Source organism: Sphaeramia orbicularis, chromosome 7 (assembly GCF_902148855.1).
Source record: "Sphaeramia orbicularis chromosome 7, fSphaOr1.1, whole genome shotgun sequence".
Classification (NCBI taxonomy): Eukaryota; Metazoa; Chordata; class Actinopteri; order Kurtiformes; family Apogonidae; genus Sphaeramia; species Sphaeramia orbicularis.
The window spans coordinates 22,726,649-22,748,933 of record NC_043963.1 but is presented as its reverse complement, the minus strand read 5'-3'; positions in this window follow the sequence as shown (position 1 = coordinate 22,748,933).

Sequence of the window (22,285 nt, the reverse complement as noted above, 5' to 3'; positions counted from 1 at the left end):
AACCACATTGTTTAAAGCTTCAGGAGATTAGCTGAGCCATAGCCGCTGCCAGGCACTGATATGAGTGCTACCGCATTTACTGCAGGCCCGTTGAATGGAAGTCGGGTCTGGGCTCGGGTCTCCGGGGGCAGCTTCTGGCAGTGACAGGCAGGTGTGTTTATTCCAGCTGAGCAGTGGGAACAGGAGGCAGCGGTGATGCTGTTCACACCGACTAAAATGTCTGCGCTGCTGTTAGAGCTGTGTGTTGGGGGTGGGGGACAGAGGTGAATGCCCTGCGGCGATGCCCCCACCCCAAGGCAATCTCATTCTAAAAGGTTCTCATTACCTCTGAGTCACTGCAATCAGGTATGCTGTAAATCCTTTGGATCCAATTTATTCTGGAGTGTTCTGACACGGAACCTCCACACCAACTAATAGCCTTCCTGGACTTCCAACCTCAGAGTCACACACAGCTAATCCACCAATAACAATGGCTGACAACAGACAAGTATGGCTAATAATATTAATTATCATTCATATGGTGACACGTTCATTATCTGGATGAATTTCATGGTCTAGGATCACATCTTTATAACTTTATTACAAGTTCTGTTGTAACTAACTGGTTTTAGTTTGAATAGTTACTCCCAAAAATACATTAAATTACAGTAATTATTTGTAAGCGTGTTTTTCTTCTCTAAATTATTTACTCCTTTTAACCCATAAAGACTGAAACATCCACCATCGATCAAAAGCATCTACTTTTGTAAAATGTTTAATACCTGTTAATCCACTAATGCTATCAATACAAATAATGAGTGTAAAATGCAGTTTATCATGTTTTATGGTCATCATATATGACCCATTTGGACGTTCAGAGGCTCTGCAGTGAACGTGGAAACACCGTCATCTTCTACAACATTGATTCACCAGGAAAACCCATAGAGTTGGATCAATGACAGTGGATGGAGACATTTAGTTTATGTTCAGTTAATGATAGATTTTGCTGAAAAAGTCACTTTTTCTTCCTTTTTGTCTCTTTCTGATATAATAACCTTTACTCTGAGCTTTAATGAACATCTACATGATCAGTGTATTAAATATAATATATGATTTACACTGAAAAAATGCAAAATACAGAGGATAATATTATTAAAGGTTAAATCGAGACCAAAATTCATTTGGGAGGTGCCACAAAATTATCACTGGGTCTTTATAATTTAAAATAATCTGTTTTTAAGTTTGCTATTCCAGCCTAACATCTTAGAATTTCTTTTTCTGTTTCTTCAAATGTCTGTTGTGTTCCTACATTTGATAAATGTGGCTCTCTTTTCCTTTTCATTACAGATATTTTACAGCAAGTCAACTTCAAGATTGCTGTTTCCCTGTAGGAAACTCCAAACCTCCAAGTCCGATTGGAAACTAATCTCACAACAAACCTGTCCAAAGCTACTTTAGCAAGAGGATCCCTAAATTTTCACAGCATATGTTCTGGCAGCACAGCATATGGTGTTTGGGCTCGGAGCCATGTCGCCTGCCTGCATAATGGTGACAGAATGAAAATGAATCAACGACAGATCCACATTCAACATGAAATCTTCAATATATTCCAATTAAATATGCAAATTTAAAGTTAGAACTTGAAACTGCTGTAACAGTGAGGAATAGAACATTTTAACAATCCCAGTGCTGGTTCAGTTCAGTTGTGCTTGTGGAGGATTTTGGACTTTTCCCCAAGGGATGGATTTGAGGTTTTTGAACATGAAAGGTTTTGCCATGTGAAAAACGGGGGAGTCAAGCTTGTCTCTGTGATGCAAGAAAAGACAGATTTTTAAAGCTGCTTCACTGAAGGTGAATGAAACCCTTATGGAGATACATTTATTTTTGATTTCTAAAGCTTGTAGCATACAGCAGAATAAATAAATGCAAGAGGGGATGCAAACCCAAGCAAAAAAAAAGACCCATATCATCCAACAACTGGAAACCACTTTTAGCAAATGTGTTTATTCTCAAGATAGATGCCCCAAAATGTGGTTCCTTCTAGATATTCAATTCAGGCAATACACAGGAGGCTCTTCACAGTTTTCTATTTTCACCTCTTCTGCTCTCTGACTCCTCAATGCTCGATCACGACCTAGAAATCGATCTCAGTGAGTCATGTTTAAGGATGTCTCAATGGTGGACATGCAGAAGTAAGGATCAAGGAGTCTGGACCGAGGACACACAGGTCATTGATTTACTCTTTTCACTGATCGCATGTAAAACAGGTGTGATATGTCTGGATTATACAAACCACAGTAGGAGAAAACAGGTGCATATCGGTAAATTCACCTGTCAGTGTCCATGATTGTGGTGTTGATGAAGATCTGGAATTGATTTAGAGGCATCTTCAATGGCAGCTCACTGCTCGTGTGCTAATGCTAACGCCAAATACTGTGTGTGTATTAGGATGGATAAAATGCAGAGGCTGAATTTCCCTACAGAGATAATTAGGTAAGTTCACCTTTAACTTTTAAATTAATACGATTGCCGTTTATCTCAGATGTTCCACAAGGAAATCTAATCGAAGCAATACAACAATATTGATTATTCTAAATAGAGTTTGCCATCGTTGGGACTACAACAGCATTCAGTGAATTTTGTACATGTTCCTAAACACACTTTTTTTTTTATTTTATTTTTTAAATTTCCACATGTTTCTGAGTTACATTGAAGAACAATTAGATGCATGATAACCTCTAACTCCACCCTCTGAGTGTCAGACACCCTATTTGACATACAGTCGTGGAAAAAATTATTAGACCATCAAAAGTCATCAAAAACAATGGTTATGCAATCAAGTACTAACTCCTGTGTGTATCATGTGACTAAAATAGACAGAAATGAAAACATGGAATGCCTAAAAGCACTGTTTTTGGCAGTACAATGTGATAGGTATTGATGTAAGAACTGAAGTAATTTTGGTTATTATCTAGAAAACATGGAAAATGGATAGATATCAGCTCTTAAATTAAACTGTTATGAACTATTTTTGTTTTTCTCATTATATTTGTCCAAACAAATGTACCTTTAGTTGTACCAGGCATTAAAACAAACAAGAAATTGAAGGAAACAAGGGTGGTCTAATAAGTTTTTCTGCGACTGTATAATCCATTCAGGATTATGTTTTTCCATGCAGGATTATATTTTCACTTTGGACCATATTTTTCAGATCTATAAAGATCTATAACAAGTGTAATTTGGTATTTTCAGTTGAATGGCACATTCTAACAGGAATATAACTCCCTTAAATCTCTTGTACATTTCTAATACATAACTGCATAGCAGTGTTTATTATTTACTTATTTATTTTTATTTTTCTTTCCTCTTGAGTTGCTTTCTTTCTGTACTTTAACTGTGTTGGAGCAACTGTAATGCACAAATTTCCCCCCAGGGATTAATAAAGTATTTCTGATTCTGATTATATAGGATTCAAATAAATCACATTTAACCAAAGAATCAATTTGTATCATTTCCAAAACTTGTGGCCTTGAGTGTAATATGTTTCACAATAAAAGTCTTGATAAGAAGAGACACTCTGTGCAGTTAAACACAAGAGGGCATTTCATCTGAAACTGTTATAGTACAGAAGAAATGGTGGATTTTCAGACATAATTTCATTAACTTTTAAGCTAAATATAGGAAAAACTAATCAGTTCCAGATACAGCATGTACTAAGTCATTACAGTCTGTACCAAGTTTCACAAAGATTATATTATGTAATATATATGTTGATGAGTTATTCTTCTCAAACAGACACATATCTCCACCAATGGGGTTATTTTTTCACCATCATCTGTCTGTCTGTCTGCCTGTCTGCCTGTCTGTCTTTTTGCAAGATTATGCAAAAACCACTGTCCTGATTTGCATGACACTTAATGGAATGGTGAGGAATGGGCCTGGATGGAAATATTTGAATTAATATTTCATCATGAAATGGGATATTTGATTAAAATGACAAGCCTGTAGGACATTAGCGAAGGTATGTACTCAAGTGAATGTTTCTCTAGTTATTAGTGGAACGGCTCCAAGTCTCGTCTCTACGTGATTTCACTTCACTTGCTGTTTTTAGCACTTTCAGATTCATATATGTTTTTGAAAAGTATTGTGAATTTATTACACTGTCATAACTTACACTGGTGGACTTATTTGTTGTTAAATAAGCTGCTCCTCTCCTTTTATTACTGAAGGTGCACCACATTTTTCCGTCCCTTTTTGGCAAATAGCATTCATGAATGTGTAATGAAGACTTGAGGTGGCTTGCCATGTTCACTGCAGCATTCATTTTCTGTTGTTAAATGCCTTGTTAGTGGCACATCCTGCTTCTCTCCCCCTCCCTAGCATGATTCGAGGTAATTGTTTTCGGTATGCATCATTGAAATACTCCCAGAAAGCAATAAACTGCCAGAAAAACACAGCAGCAGCATGACAGTGGGGACCATAACATCTCAGCCTATCTCTCTCTGTCAGATTTGTTGTTCTTTACAATTTGGGGGGTTGTTAAAGATGTTTTTTTTTCTTTTTGTATGTATACTACTTCATGATGAAATTTTAATGGGAGGGTTTTCTTTATGCTGTGACCGCATCCTCATTATCATTGGAAGAGGATGTAGTGAAACTTAGGAATCAATTTAGATTTGACTCCGGGCAGAGTTGGATAGCATGAATAGATGTTACCACGTCTCATTTTTTGCAAGTTTGCAATTGTAGATTGAGGTCACTGGGGTGTTCCACTCATTACAAGTTTCTTCAACCTTTTCCAAAAAACTTTTTATATCTACTTCTGCAGGCATTTGCCCTGCTTTTCTATTATGAAGTTACCCAGAGTCGGACAAGAAAAATGATGCTAAACTCTATATCATTGGATGAAGCAGCTCCTGGAAAAAAATTAATACATCTCCATGGGTGGGGAAAAAAAGGTACCTTGTTTTTGTCAACTTAACCCCGCAAAGACCTAAAACATTTTTGTTGGAAACCCCCCCCCCCCCCCAAAAAAAAAAAAAAAAGAAAATTCTCAACATTTAACCTTTTTTGAAGTTATTTATCACCATTTATTATAACATTATCCTCTGCATTTAGCATTTTTCGGTGGAAATCAGGGAAGAGTAAATTCAACGGTTACTCTCAAAACAGAGAACATTTACTTTTCCAGCAAAATATAATATTAACTGAACATAAAAATCAAGTGTCTACAACTACTGTCATTTATGAGTCACAACACGGTATTCAAAATCTCACTAACGGGACATTTTAGAGACAATTTGATAGATTAGTGTTGTTAAATGACCCACATTTTTACTTTTAACCCATTCATGCATACTGGTTACTACAGTGGACAGTTATTCTACAGCTGTTCTCTTTTAAATTCATGTGTTTTTTTGTTTGTTTCATATCATCCAACACAGTGGACGCTTATGCACCATTCCATACACTGACATTCATACCATTACTGTAACTTTGCTTTTCTTGATCAACCTGATCTGCAGTAACATGTTTTAGTGTAAATCTATAGCTAACTGTTATTAGACTGTAATTAAAAGTTTTTTTCATCAAAAAGTTGTTGTTGTTTTTTTTTTTTTTTGCATATTATCTCCATGAAGTGAGTAATAACTAGGATTAGAATATGTTAAACTGTGAGAAAACATCAGATTAGCTGCAAGAAAAATGTTTTTATTTCATAGTTTTCATGCAGCAGATCACTTTCTGATGACGGGTTTTAAATACATGTTTCTTTGCTTCAAAAACTAAATGCATGGTGTCCAGCTGAGTGGACATTTTTGTAATTCCATAAAAATAAGTTCATAAAAAATTTTTCAATCAGCGTCTTTTTTTAATGCCTAAAGAGGAATAAAAACACTCAGAAAAAAAAAAAAAAATCTAGATTTAGGTTCTCACAATTCATGCATGAAAGGGTTAAATTCATTTTTGCTTTAGTTGGACCATAAGGGATTATCTAAAACAGGGAGCTATTTTATGTTGAAATAAATGTTTGAATGGCGATCAATTAAAGTTTGCTCTCTGATGGGACATTACTGTGTTTTGACCCTTATCAAATTACTTGGTTTTACTGGTGAATCAGTGTTGTCAGCAGATGATGGTGTTTCCATGTTCACTAGGAGCCTCTGAACGTCCAAATGGATCACATATGATGCCACTGAAAAGCTGGGAAACTGCATTTAACCTAAATTATTTAAATACAGTGATAGGATTAGTGATTCAGAAGTTATTAACATTTTAGATCAGCAGATGCTTTTGGCCATCAGCTGGTGTTTATGTCTTAGGGTTAAGGCTGTTCTGCAAGAAGGTATGCAAATCTTGCAGAAAACAGTAAAACAGACTTAGTATTCTTAATGTAAGACACAGTGTTTGTGGAGTCACTCTTGAATGAGGAAAACAATCATATTCCTTTTCTTGGAATTTGCTTGACCTTTGAGATATCAGACAAAACCAGATGGATTTTTACCTCCGTCAAGTGTAATGGTGGAGGTTATGTTTTCATCAGGGTTTGTCTTTCTGTCTGTTTTTTTGTTTGTCTGTTTGCAAGATAACTCAAAAATTTATGAATGGATTTGAAAGAAATTTTCAGGAAATGTTGATACTGGCACAAGGAACAAATGATTAAATTTTGGTGGTGATCGGGCGGGGGGGGGGGGGACTGATCTGCCTTGGTGGAGGTCTGCGCTCTCCGAGTGCTTTTCTAGCTAGAAATGAGATTTTTTTTTTTTTTTTTTAATTTATCTTTTTTGAGCAATGTAATAGTACATACAAAGAAACAGAATTACAGTGCATTCATTATACATTGACTTTTATATAATTTTCCCCCCATGCCCAAACCAACCCCAAGGCCCTCTAAGAAGGGGCAACAGAAGAAATAAGAACATTCTAACAGTCTCTGAGCAGTAGAAAATCAAATAAGTACAAGCAGTATCAAATCTGTAATGTGCAAGAATATTAACTGAGCTAATGGAAATAGAAGAAAAATAAATAAATAAATAAATAAATAAATAGAAATAATAATAATTAAAAAAAAAAAAAAAAAAAAGTCCTGTGCTGACTTTTTTTTTAAATTAGACATTACATAGTGGATCAAATGTGACAATAATTGGTAGACAGAATGAATTACGACAAAAAAACTGAAATGAGATTGCATTTTGAGAGAAAACAAAAAATGATCTTTATATTTTGAGAGAGGGAAGACGGATTTTGCTGAAACAAACTTTTTTCTTTCTTGAACTTGCTGTTTTGCTGTGTGAGTCCTTCCAGTAGAGGCCAGAGCTTCAGTCAAGCTTGGTCCCGGCTGAATGTCTTTCTTTTCTCCCCGTTTCTTGTTTCTTCCTTCTGTTTCTGAAAAAGAAAATGTACTATTACAGTAACTAAAAGTCATATATAAATCACAACAGGTAACACACAGACATTCAAAGAAACATAGTGTTACTCCCTAAAAGTGGGGCAAAAACATCCTTTTAAAGAAGCCGCTGTGCTGTGCTGTCAGATAATGATATTTCTGTCTGGTACAGGCTGTGAGGTGGTGTGCTCTGCTGGAGTGCTCAGGGTCACAGCTCTGTGGCTGCCGAGTGCCGAGCAGCAGCTGCCTCCGCCTCGAGAGTCCCAGCGAAGCTAAAAGGACGCTGCAGAGCAGAGCCTGGTTCATGGCTAAATGGAGATGATTCCCTGGCCGTGCTAAGCCTCTTCTCAAGCCTGCCTGGCCTGCAGGGTTTCCTTCCTGCCTCATATCTACAGATGGCATTTTAACTATACCCTCTGGGAAGCAGCGCAAAAACGACAAAGCCAGAATGAAGCCATACAAGCAGAAGATTGTAGACCTATAGAAACAAACCAACACTGATGCTTTTTGTTGGTTCAGTTTGATTATGGTAGGTAATACTCTTTTCTTCATTAGCTGTTACTTTAACCCTTTCATGCATAGTGGTCACTGCAGTGGACACCTATTCTCCAGCTGTTCTCTTGTATATTCATGGGTTTAGTTGTTTTAGTTCTATGTCCTCCTGAGACCCAGCAATGCATTTTTGTCCTTTTTAAGGCGGCCATACACTGTGCGATTATTTCAATCGTTGCACGCAGCTCCATCTCAAACTGTGCGAATCAGTCGTACATTCAGGCTCACGATTCATGTTCTCACACTGCACGGACCGACGCTCGTATGCGACCTGACTGCTCACACTGTAGGACCATACACCACAGGACGCACCACACATTCAAGTGTTGTATCCGGAAATACAACGTTAAAATACCAAGGAATCCGTAAAAGTGCATAGATGATTGTGTACTGGCGTGAGCCACGAAATGGTAGTACTAAACAAAAACTAACGAGCTGCTTTGGTAATATGTGCCATTATCTGTGAGGAATCAAAAAAGAAGAAAAGACAACAACGTGTTTGGTGCAGGCATTGGTTGTCCAGACGTGGACAGTATGGGCTGTCAATTCTACAGCAGGAACTAGAGGTAAGCTGCAAAAGCTAAACTGCACTAGGCCGATAGCCAGCTTGTACGCTACTATATGCGTCTGTGTTCGCGCATGCACAGTGTGAGAATTTGAGGCACATCGGCTCGTGGCACTGCTTTGACAGTACGATACACTCACAAGGAGCGAGCAAGATTTCAAACAGCTCCGTTTTCCTTGCGAACACACGATTGCTGGTCGTGAGGTGGTCGTGAGGTGCTAATCACTTCTCTTTACCCCATGTACACTGCACGAAGCACGACACACGATTAGAGGCACATCTGGCCCGATCCCAGAAATAGTCGCACGAGTGAGAAATCGTCTCTAAACTCGCACAGTGTAAGGCCGCCTTTAGGGGACAAAAATTTGACAGTTTCATAAAAAAATGCTGTTCATTGCAAAGGACATTCCATTAAAAAATAAATAAATGAAATTTTTTTTAAAAAGTATCTGAAAAAAATGTTGCATTATGCAGTCTCCCATCAAGATGACTGTTTCATGTAAAAAAGCTAAAAATGTTGACTTTCCTGGGTCTATAAGGAGGATATCAACCAACACAGTGGACGCTCTTGCATCATCTACACTGACATTCAAACCATTACTGTAACCACAGGTGTCAAACATGCGGCCCGGGGGCCAAATCCGGCCCGCCAAAATGTCCAGTCCAGCCCTTGGGATGAATTTGTGAAATGCAAAAATTACACTCAGATATTAACAATCCTTTTAGTTCAGGTTCCACATTCAGACCAATTCAATCTAAAGTGGGCAGGAGCAGTAAAATACTATCATGATAACATAGAAATAATGTCAACTCCAAATATTTCTCTTTGTAAATGGAAATATTTTCATGTATTTACACTAAAACAAAGTACAATTTTGCAAAAAATGTGAATAACCTGAAATGTGTTAAGAGAACTAAGTACAATTTTAACAATATTCTGCCTGTTATTCAATGTTTTGTGTATTCGTAGATCCACTGTGATCTGTAAGTTATAATGAACATGTGGAAATGATAAACTGAGCCATAATATTGTTAAAATTGCACTTTTTTTTCAGTTTGTTCATGTTATTCACATCTTTTGAAAGGATAGTTTGTAGATGTAAACCTTTTCATAATATAAATTAACTTTTTTCACTCTTAAACATAGAGAAAAGTTTGGAGTTGACATAATTTATATATTATTATGTTATTATTTTACTGGTTTGGCCCATTTCAGATCAAATTTAGCTGAATGTGGCCCCTGAACTAAAATGAGTTTGACACCCCTGCTGTAACTTTGCTGTTCTTGATAAAGCTGATATGCACTAACATGTCTGAGTGTAAATCAACTAAACTCAACGTTTTTTTTTTTTTTTTTTTTTGGCGTATTATCTCCTTAACTAGTATTAGAATATGATAAAATGTGTGAAAACATGAGATTAGCTGTATTAAAAAAAAAAAAATCACTTTATGATGAGGGGTTTTAAATATATGTGTCTTTGCTTCCAAAATTAAACACATGGTGTCCAGCTGAGCGGTCATTTTTGTAACTCCATGAAAAATAGATTCATAAAAAAAATTTCCATCGCATTATTTTTTTCACGCCTAAAGAGAAATAAAAACACTCAGGAAAAAAATCTTGATTAAGGTTCTCATAATTCATGCATGAAAGGGTTAATTTCCATTCTACTATTAATGATCACAATAAAATTAGGGAAATGCTACTGGAAAAAAAAAAAAGATTGCAGGCAGTAAGTACTATTGACAAAACAGCCAGAAATTGCCTCTTCCAATTTTCTAATTGGCAACGATTGTGGTTTTCTATCACGGTCTGTCAGGCTGAAGAAATGTGCAAGACAACACAGAGCGAGAGACTAAAAAAAAAAGAGACGATCCGAGCGGCTATAGTTAGGGTGTGTGAAATTGAGTGGGATGGAAATATATGATTTATTGGCAGTTTTCAATCAAACTGTCCCACAGTATCAAAATTGAGACACAAATGCAATTCAATCCAGAAGCACGCTGATGGATGTTATATAAGCAAGGCCGTATTTCTTTGGATTTGATTAGCCGTGATAAATTACGCTAAAATCCCCTTCATCGCTCTGTTTACTGGAACAGGGGCGATACAGCAGAGTGGAGCTACATGACTGTGTGCTTATACAGTAGCTTAATACTGGAATATCAAAAGCCAGAACCAGTCTGGCAGGAGGAAAGCATCGCCCGAGGACAGAATCTGCATCTCGGGAGAAGTGTGCGGGCTTTGAACGAGAGCAAAAAATGTGATTACGATGAGATAAGATTGTGAATGCTTAAATAGAGTAGCTGTATCATCTCTTTCGTTCAATCACCCTCACTCTCACTTTTCCCTTTGACTGAAACACTACATAATCAAACTGCCACTGATCGTTCTCCATCTTGTGAAGCAGAATATTAAACACTCACGGTTCCCCAATATGTACCCAAGTGAATACTTCAAATCCCGTCCAGCTCATTTGTCTTGAGTGTCCAAAACTGATAAAAATGACAAGTCTAGTCTCTATTCATGAGGATGAAGTTACCGAGATATTAATTTTTCCCGGAGCAGGTCTGAATCGCCAAGAAGATACAATTATTCCCGTCATTTTTCATTTTTCTGACAAAATACAGCACGTGTTTTTTTTTTTTTTTTTTTTGGCCTGATTTTGATGCATGCTACCTGAGAAAGAGATGAAATTTCTCGAGGTCACTGAGGTTTTGGGCCTCCACTTAGGGGGGTCTTCTCAGTTCCATTTGTATGTATATCCAGCTCTGGGGCGCTGTCTTTGCAGAGATTGTATTTTTGTTTGTGTTTGAGTGCGTTCCTGCCATACTAATGCTGTCTAACAGTCTTTTAAAGTTTGACAGTGGAAGTTAAGTTACATAGAGCCTTTCATCAGACCAACAGCTGGAGCCAACGCCACATCTTCAGCGTCTACCTGTGATTGGTAATGAAGAGTCTTAATGAAAGAAATCAAACACAGCATGAGCAGGGAGCTGTATGTTCAGGGAAGGGGTTTTTATTATTATTTTTTTGAGTGATCTGTAATGATGCCTGTCTGTTTACCCAATGCAGAAACAGAATATGGGGAGTTTATGTTTTTTTGTGAACCATTGGCGCTATCCACAAAATTCTAATGGTATTGGAAAGCTTAGATTCTGAGCTTTCTAACACTATATAGCACTTTACAGCAGCAATGTGAGACTCTATTACAAGAAAAAGAACAGAACTGTTTCAGAGACTTCCACAAAGGGCCAAAAATGCCTAGAAATAACAAAAAATATGAAGCCACAATACGGATACTGAATGTTCAAGACCAAAAAGGATGTTTGCGCACATGTAGCCTAAAACAGTCGAAAGTTTATAGTTTATTTTTGCAATCTCGAAAAGTTTCATTAGGGACATTTACAGTTGTTTCTAATAAGAAATATGCTAAAAACTTCAAATCCGTTATTTTTCTTTTTTTTCTTTTAGTTTTTTTTTTTACAAAAGGGTCTGATCAAGCGAAAGTGAACATCAACATGAGAAAGTAAATTCGCACATATCATTTATCAAGTGGGCTCATTTTTTAGCTTAAGATCTCTATTTTATGGAACTCTTATCCTTTTTAAAATACCACTTACACAGTACAGGAGAAGTTCTGAACCTTCTGCTATAGGCTGCATTAACTTAACAAAAAGACATGCAAAAAACTGTCTATTACTTTGAGAAATTAAAATTCTGAATGATGAAGTTTGTGAATTCATAAACTGGTCACATTTAAAAAGACTATATGTGAACTGTCACCAAGAAATTACTCTATATTAGTAATTTACCTATATCAGTATGGACCACCGCAAGTTGTAAATAACACTGTGTTAGTATTAAATACATTAGATAAAGCATTGTGATTAAATCTGGCTTGTTGTTTAAAAAATAAGTCAACATTTTGGGTGATGCATACAATGGTAAAGAGTCATCCACATGTTACTATGGCAGCCTGGCCACGTGTTACCACATTCTCATGTCAATAAAACAGAGACTTTTCAATATTTTACTTCAAAATTTATTTTCAGCATAGTTGAACATAATATCTAAAAGGTTTTGTCCTTGATATCAATTTCTGTCAAATCGCATGTTTTGAGTGTTTGCGTAAAGCTTAAAAAATTGATATCCGTTTCAAGTCTATGTGTTACCGAGCAGTAATTTGACATATTTACCTAAAAATTTTATCTCCCCACATTTTGTTATACATAATGTTAAAGTGCTTATAAATACCTACTCAAATATATATAACACATGCATATAAGTTACTGTTGAACATGAAATGTGTCCACGTGTTACCGCTTGATCGGATCCTAAAACACACTATTTTAAGCATTTATTATTTATAACTAGCGGCATTGTACCCGTGGTGCCATTGTGCGATAGCATGAGAGGCTAAAATCACCCAGCATACCTCACAACATTTGAATACAGACATAAAATTGTGTCTAGTAGATAGTCAGGTAATGTTTCTATTCATTTGGCGAGTTTGGCGGCAATTGGGCCTGTGAAGGTCTGAGGTGAGCTGGGACCCGGTCCGAGATGAACTGGGAACTGGTCTGAGGTGAGCTGGGACCCTGTCTGTGGTGAGCTCGGACCTGGTCTGAGGTGAGTTGGGACCCTGTCTGTGGTGAGCTGGGACCTGGTCTGAGGTGAGCTGGGACCCTGTCTGTGGTGAGCTGGGACCTGGTCTGAGGTGAGCTGGGACCCTGTCTGTGGTGAGCTGGGACCTGGTCTGAGGTGAGCTGGGACCCTGTCTGTGGTGAGCTCGGACCTGGTCTGAGGTGAGTTGGGACCCTGTCTGTGGTGAGCTGGGACCTGGTCTGAGGTGAGCTGGGACCCTGTCTGTGGTGAGCTCGGACCTGGTCTGAGGTGAGTTGGGACCCGGTCCGAGGTGGGCTGGGACCCTGTTAACCCTTTCATGCATGAATTATTAGAATCTTAGTCAAGATTTTTTTTTTCCTGAGTGTTTTTATTCCTCTTTAGGCATGAAAAAAAAAAAAAACTATGTGATTTAATTTTTTTTTTTTAAATCAACCTGTTTTTCATGGAGTTACAAAAATGTCCACTCAGCTACACCAGGAATTTTATTCTTGAAGCAAAGAAACATGTATTTAAAATCCAGTATCATAAAGTGATATGAAAACAGTGAAATGAAACCATGTTTAATGCAGCTAATCTGATGTTTTCTCACATTTTAACATATTCTAATACTAGTGATTACTCACTTCATGGAGATAATATGCAAAAAAATAAATATTAACAATTGATTTCCACTCAAGAACCAAGCAAGAACAGCAAAGTTACAATAATGGTATGAATTGCAGTTTGTGAGATGATGCATAAGTGTCCACTGGGTTGGTTGATATGGAACTAAAACAACAAAACCCATGAATATACAAGATTAAAGCTGTAGAGTAACTGTCCACTGTAGTGACCACTATGCATGAAAGGGTTAAAATCGCCCAGCATACCTCACAACATTTGAATACGGACATAAAATTGTGCCTAGTAGATAGTCAGGTAATGTTTGTATTCATTTGGCGAGTTTGGCAGCGATCAGGCCTGTGAGGGTCTGAGGAAAATCCGTACAAACGTCCTCCTGTGCTGCAACATCGATCGGACATCGATCAGACGGATGGACACAGAACGTGCATTATATAGTAGGATAATAATAATTGATGGGGAGATATTGAAAGTTAAGTTCTTCCTGAAAACAAAGGTGCAAAAGAATTGGCAAAAAAAGACATTTTCTGACACTTTTATTGGGAAGAAAACATGAGGACACCTTAGCAGCCTGTAATAATGGCAGTCATAAAAGGGTTACTTCATTAGCGTTATAGCTCATGTAACTGGTGCTTTCGTGCACCACATCAGTATTCACCTCCAGCTTTCACCAACATTTTCAGAGCTGCCATATCATGTAGTGATGCTGAGATAATTGACAAAACAGATACAAGCGCATTCACCTCAGCTGAAAGATGTGGAATAACCAGCTGTGAGCGTATAAATTCAAACATACTAAATTCACATAACACATGGATGCTCACCCACCTTTATGTCACACACTGCTGTTAAAAATACAGATAATATTGCACTGCTTTTACTGAGAAAGAAAAAAAAAAAAAACTTCATGTGATGTGTTGCTTTGCATTTTTAATCAATCTTATCCTTTATTAAAATAGGCGTCTGAGAAGATGCCCCCCGTAACCTCCGCTTCAAGGTTGAACTCTGGGAAGATTGGCAGGTTTTATAATGACTTCCCGCTGATCCCAAATGAATGCGGGAACTCCGAGAGAGCAAGAGGGATTTGTCATGCATGTAAATTTGCAAATGAGGTAATCCAAGTGGAACGCAATACCTCTGGTAAGGGACACATTAGACTGATGAAATAACCAAAGAAAAAGAGAAAATTCCCATATTGTTGGGTTGTTGTTATTATATTCTGGAATATTTTGTAAAGGTTTAATTAAATTTAGGGGACGTTGGGTTGCACTGTAATGCGGTCAGCAGTGCATGAAGAGAAAGTAAAACTATTGTAGCTCAAAATGTACCTTGGTGTGTCCCCTCTAATAGCCTGCAGAGGTCCAGCCTGTTTGTTTTGTGCATCCTTGTTTATTCAGGTACTGTGGTCATGGCTCGGATCCATCCTCTGCCTCCTCCGTGGCATGTGCCAACCCACTCACATGGCAGCCAAGTCCACCCACTCTACTGCCCCCTTTATCCACCTGCCACTCGCAGTAGCTCATCAAAGAGAGAAAAAAAAAAACAGTCTCATCTTATCCTGAATCACTGTCTACCTAAATGAAAAGCCTCCAGTCTGGTGTGTGTTCATGCTCGTGCATCTCGGCCCAGTTTTCCTTTACCGCTGTTTGTTTGTGCGTCTTTCTAAGTGATTGCTCCCTAGTACCTTGTTTCACTATTCCCCAGGTAATAGGAAATTTGGAAACAAACTGATGCTGTGCTGACTCCCTGTTTGCCATCCAACAAAACACCTCAGGGGTAAATAGCTCTTTTTTTTTTCTCTTTTGATGGAGTCTTCTTTTCTTCTACTTCACAAAACTTCTTCCAAAGTGCTGCTCGTTTGGTTGTGATATTAGCCAGGCCTTTCAGTAAGACATGAAAGAGCTAAAAAAAAAAAAAAAAAAAAAAATGCCGCATCAGACTGAACACGGAGACCTACAGGTATAATGACAAATACACCTCCGCTGTTACTGCAAATAGAAGCAAATGTGATGATAATTGCAGCCAATTACCTTCCTGTTGCCCCCCTGGTGTTTTGTAAAAGCTAAAGGAGGCAAATGACATGACTGCAATGTTATTCGTCTCAGTTACATAGAGAGATGTTTGTATAAAGCAGAGACAAAGACTGCATCAGACAGGACGTACTGTCTATAATGCAACACCGTAGATGTTTAACCCGACATGCATTGTGGTCACTGCAGTGGACAGTTCTTCTACAGCTGTTCTCTTGTATATTCATGGTTTTTGTTGTTTTAGTTTCATATCAGCCGACACAGTGGACGCTCATGTATCATCCCAACACACTGACGTTAATATAATTAATGTTACTTTACTGTTTTTGATGAACCTGATCTGCACGAACATGTTTGAATGTAAATGAATCGCTTGTTTTTAATGCATGAACTATGTGCCAGTAATGTTTCATTCTATTTATTCTCTTGTACTCTTATTCTGTTTCATTATTATATGCAGTACTTTGGGACAGTGGTGTCTGTTTTTAAGTGTGCTATATAAATAAACCTTGACCTTGTTATTGTTATTAGACTGTAATTAACAGTTTATTTGTTTTTTTTTTAAACCAAAAAGTTTTGTTTTTTTGTTTTTTTTTTCATATTATCTCCATGAGGTAAATAATGACTATTATTAGAGCAGGGGTGTCAAACTCATTTTAGTTCAGGGGCCACATTCAGGTAAATTTAATCTGAAGTGGTCCGAACCAGTAAAATAATAACATAGTAATATATAAATAATGTCAACTCCAGAATATTCTCTATGTTTTAGAGAGGAAAAAAGTAAAATTGAACAATGAAAATGTTTACATCTACAAACTGTCCTTTCAAACAATGTGAATAACATGAACAAACTGAAACAATAAGTGTAATTTTAACAATATTATGCTTCAGTTTATCATTTACATGTGAACATTATAACTTACAGATCACAGTGGATCTACAAACACACAAAACATTTAATATCAGGCAGAATATTGTTAATATTATACTTCTCTTAAAACATTTCAAGTTGTTCATATTTGTTCGGGTGATTCACTTTTTTTGTTGAAATGATACTTTGTTTTAGTGTAAATACATGAAAATATTTATATTTACAAAGAGAAAAAATTTGGAGTTGTGAGTATTTATGGATTATTATGATAGTATTTGACTGAATCCTGCCCACTTGAGATTGAATTGGTCTGACTGTGGAACCTGAATTAAAAGGATTGTTAATATCTTAGTGTAATTTTTGCATTTCACAAATTCATCCCAAGGGCCGGACTGCACCCTTTGGCGGGCCGGATTTGTCCCCAGGGCCGCATGTTTGACACCTGTGTATTAGAGTATGTTAAAATGTGAGAAAACATCAGATTAGCAGCTTTAAAATCTTTTTTATTTCATGGATTTTACACTGTATATCAGTAAATACATGTTTCTTGGCTTCAAAAATGAAACGCATGGTGTCCAGCCAAGTGGACATTTTTGCAACTCCATGAAAAATAGGTTCATGAAAAAAATTTCAATCAATAAAAACAGTTGGGGAAAAAAAAAAATCTGGATTAAGGCTCTCATAATTCATGCATGAAAGGGTTAAATCTGATATATTTCAACAGGAAATGAAAACTAGTGAGAAACCTAACCGAATCTTATCTTAGCACATGTGTATTTTGTTCCCTTAAACCATTCATTTATCACAGCAATATCACTGTCTTTTTGTGCGTCTTTAAATCCAAATCGGTGCACACTGCTGATGTCAGAATGTCAGAATGTAATTACAACAGTCAGCGTTTATCACAGGTGTCAGACAGGGTTGATGCGGCGTGTAACTAGATCTCAGCATTATACACACTGACGCACAAACACAAGCGCAAAACAATTTAAGGAGCTCCCACAAGGACGGCACCGGCTTCAATTGAGAGCCATAAAAGAACACTTGAGCAACAGAAACCCGTATGCCCAGGTTATTGATATAATTATGTCCGTGCGATAGCTTTCTGTTGACGTCAGGAGGAAGTTAATACATGGAACATTGCAGCAATCCTACCGTCTAGTAGCCTGAGGTAGAAGGATATCATATAGTGGATGTCAAGGCTGTTACATTCCATCATGTAGGTTTTGCGTAATATTGTTAACAAAAATCGTTAAAGTGCATTCTCCTGTTTTTGCCCGGGAGTCATTCAGGTTGGTGTAATAGCGATGAAAAGGTCAGGGAGCATCTTCTGTGCCTCATTTTCAATAAACTCCCTGATATAAAAGGGTTTTCAGCATGGGCAGTGAAGCTGAGTGAAACAGCATTAAAGACTGCAGGATTCAGTCATTTCATCACCATAAATTTCCCTTCACTCCCGTCTATCTGCCTTGTCTGCCAGAGCACATGCACCGTTCCAGAGAGAAAACAGACGGCTCAGATATTATTCACTTTTCTGTTCAGCATTATTAAGTAAAACACTTGCACGCTTTTCCTTAAGGCATGAGTTTCTTTTAATCTCGCACAATTCAGGCATTATGTTTTTATGGGATAAAACCATAAATGTTTCAAAGCAGTAACTAATCCCTCATTCTCATGAATTAGTTAGCTCTATAGTTATGCTCACTTGCGCTCCTGTTTTTTTGGGGTTTTTTTTGCCAAGAGTCTGGGGTGCAGCTTACACTCCAGGGTGCAGTTGTTGCCCTAGGAGATTAGCTGATAACTAAGTAAAATGAGGTCCCCCCTGCCATGTAAAGAAAGCTGTGTAATATTTTAATCACTGAGTATTTCACTCAAAAAATCATGAATTTCATGACTGTACACCAGTGGTTCCCAACCTTTTTTGGCTCATGATCCCATTTTAACAGAACAAATTTCTGGCAGACCCAGACATTTAAAACAGGGACATTTTTTTGCTAAAATTATTATTTTTTTGATCATGTAATAGTTTGCTATACTATGTTGCAAATAAACATTAATTTTAGACACATTTAGTCTATATCAGTGTTTCCCAGCCTTTTTGAGCCACGGCACATATTTTAAGTTAGAAAAATCACAAGGCGCACCACCAAACAAAAATGTCACAAAATGTATATTTATTGAAATATAATGTAAATCTAGTCTCAGTTTACTTAGTGTGAAACCTGGGCCTGTTTAGTTAAACACAAAGCTGATATTCTTGCAGGAATTGAAGAAAGACACACATGAATCTTCTTCAACAGCTCTGGGTCTCTCTCTTTTTGCGGGGGGGGGGGGGGGCTCGGCTCATTGGTGGTGCACAGGCGGCTTTGTCATGGGGCGTTTGGAACAAGAAACCTGAGAGGGTGCGTCAGCGGCCCCTCGGAAAGACCCTCGGATTGAGGTCCGGTGTATAATGTATGGGAGGTGCATCCCCCTGCCCCAACCCGATACCTGGGGTTTGTGGGTAATTCGCTGATCTGCACATCACTAGTGAGGGGGGTTTTATCAACAGAACACACCGCATCGGGGCTGATTCACTTTCACTTTTATTTTGCAAAGGGAAACAGGAGACTGTTGTTGTAGAGTGGATCATACAGTCGTATGTATCTGTATCACACTGCTCGCTTACAGTACCAACCAGGTGAAACTGGATAATTTTCAATGGTACACCTGATGATGTCTCATGGCACACTAATGTGCCACGGCACAGTAGTTGGGAAACACTGTTCTATATAATGTATATTATTATGGACGGAGGCAGAAAAGCCAGGTGTAGATTACTGCACAAAGTGAGACTTTGATTTTCCTTGGTCAGGATATGTACAGTCAGTCCTGCTTGGATTTACAAGGCTGACAATTAATACTGAACAAACAAGAACTCAAACTATGAATTATGAAAGAGCTGCAGCATCTGAAACTGACCACAATGAACATTTGACAGATAAACAGTACCACAGTGCTTCAGTTTCAGCTTCACAGTTTGTCATGTCTGTTATGTATTGGGATTGTCTTTGTCAACTCACCATATATGTTTTATTAGTAAGTTGTTTTTTTTTTGTTTTATCAATTACTAGAAAATTCAAGTGACCCCATTTGAATTCCAGGCGAGCCCACATGGGGTCCTGACCCCAAGTTTGAAAAACACCGCTGTATGCACTATGGTTACCGCAGATTTGTTATTTGCTCCTCACTGCTAACACCAACTGAAAGTATGAGCATCCTTTGCCTCTATGTGATTTTGACAGGGTTGCTGAGCAGCAAAACACAGGGCATCTCATTTGCAAACTGCCAGGTGTGCAACTCTCTCTCTTTTTTTTTTTTTTTTTTTTTTCCAGAAGATGCAATAAGATATGCATGAAGGGGAAAATGATCCTTGTTAGCTTTAATAGTCTGGTTATTTGAATTTATGTTCGTGGTTTTCCCTGTAGAAAAAAAAATAGCTGCTTCAAATAAAAAATATAACTAATGTGTGTAAAATATTTTTTGTTCCGTCAGCAGGATGCATTAATTATCTTACATGGACAAACACACATAAGGCATGGTCTAATTACTGTTTATCTCTACTCTGTACTGAGTAGAAACCCATTGATCCTTCTACTGCATGGGCTGTTCTTGGTTTTTTTCTTGGTCTGCAGTTCTCGTGCAGAAGCAAATTGACACTTTTTTCTGTACAATTGTCACTGGAACAAAATGGACCACCACCTGCTGCCAGCTGCTCTAGGACACAACATTTTGTTCCTCTTCATCGTGATGGAAAAGAGAAGGCCTGTGGTGTCGTCACTCATCTCTCCCTTTCTTCTTTTCTGTCTGTGTTTGGATACACAGATGCTGCATGGAGATGAGAAGGCTTTTCAACAGCTGCGGCGCAGGCAGTAGCAGCTTTTTAGGGTCTCTGAAGACAGCCCGCTGTAAAAACGACACAGCAGGGTTATATGTGATACGTGATAGACCAATGTCAGCTATGTTTGATTAGATTTCATATTTTTAAGAGCACCCCCGGGGGGATAACAGTGTATCACAAACAAAACAAACTTTGGATCTGTGTTTGAGCCCTTGTTATTTTGGAAGATGACTGTGATAACACCCAGCATGCACCTTGCTACTGCCATCTGCTCCCTCTCTGCTGCCTGCCTGAAAAGAGTTATGTTTACATAAAACAACCTGGCTCCTCTGCTAACCACTCCATGTTAATACAGCAGCGTGTCATACACAGTCATTGTTGCTAACACATAGTGGGCCGCAGAATAGAACGCAGAGCATATAATAGACCAGGGGTGTCAAACATGCAGTCGGGGGGCCAAATGCGGCCCGCCAAAGGGTCCAGTTCGGCCCCTGGGATGTTTTTGCCAAGTGCAAAAATTCCACAGTCTTGAATTGAATTAAGCAAAAAAAAAATAATTAGCTTGAATTAAGGAAAAAATCTTAAATTTAGCCAAAAAAAATCTTGAATCAAACCCCCTTTTAAAAAAAAACAACAACAATTAAGTAAAAAAAATCTTCAATAAAGCAAAAAAAAAAAATCTCAAATTTAGCAAAAAAATCTTCAATTAAGCAAAAAAAAAAAATCTTCAATTAAGTAAAAAAGATAATCTTGAATTAAGCCAAAAAAAAAAAAAAAAAAAATCTTCAATTAATTAAAAAAAATCTTTATTTAAGCCAAAAAAAATCTTGAGTTAAGCCCCCCCCTCCAAAAAAAAAATCAATTAAGTAAAAAAAAATGTTCAATAAAGCAAAAAAATCTTCAATTAAGTAAAAAAAAATCTTCACTTAAGCCAAAAAAATGTCAAATTTAGCAAAAAATCTTGAATTAAGCAAAAAAAAAATCTTCAATTAAGTAAAAAAACCAATCTTAAATTAAACCAAAAAAAAGTCTTCAATTAAGTAAAAAAAAACTTGAACTAAGCCAAAAAAAATCTTGAGTTAAGCCCCCAAAAAAATCAATTAAGTAAAAAAAAATCTTCAATAAAGCAAAAAAAAATATATCTTCAATTAAGTAAAAAAATCTTCAATTTAGCCAAAAAAAATCTCAAATTTTGCAAAAAATCTTGAATTAAGCCAAAAAAATCTTCACTTAAGTGAAAAAAAATCTTAAATTACCAAAAAAAAATCTTCAATTAAGTAAAAAAAAAATAAAAATCTTAAATTAAGCCAAAAAAAAAAAAAAAAAATCTTCAATTTAGTAAAAAAAAATCTCGAATTAAGCCAAAAAAAAAAAAAAATCTTCAATTAAGTAAAAAAAAAAAAAGTCTTGAATTAAGCCAAAAAAAATCTTCAATTAAGTAAAAAAAAATCTTGAATTAAGCCCCCCCAAAAGTCTAGAATTAACAACTTAATTTTTTTTTCTTTGTTTTAGTGCAAAAAATAACATTAAATTATGAAAATATTTACATTTACAAACTATCCTGTCACACTAAAATGTGAATAACCTGAACAACTATGAACAACCTGAAATGTCTAAAGAAAATTAAGCACTATTTTAACAATTTTTCTGCCTGTTCCTCAGTGTTTAGTGTCTTTGTAGATCTGATCCATAATGCACATGTAGAAATGATAAGTTGAGGAATAACATTGTTAAAATTGAACTAAATTTTCCTATGTTTTTTAATTTAAATTTCAG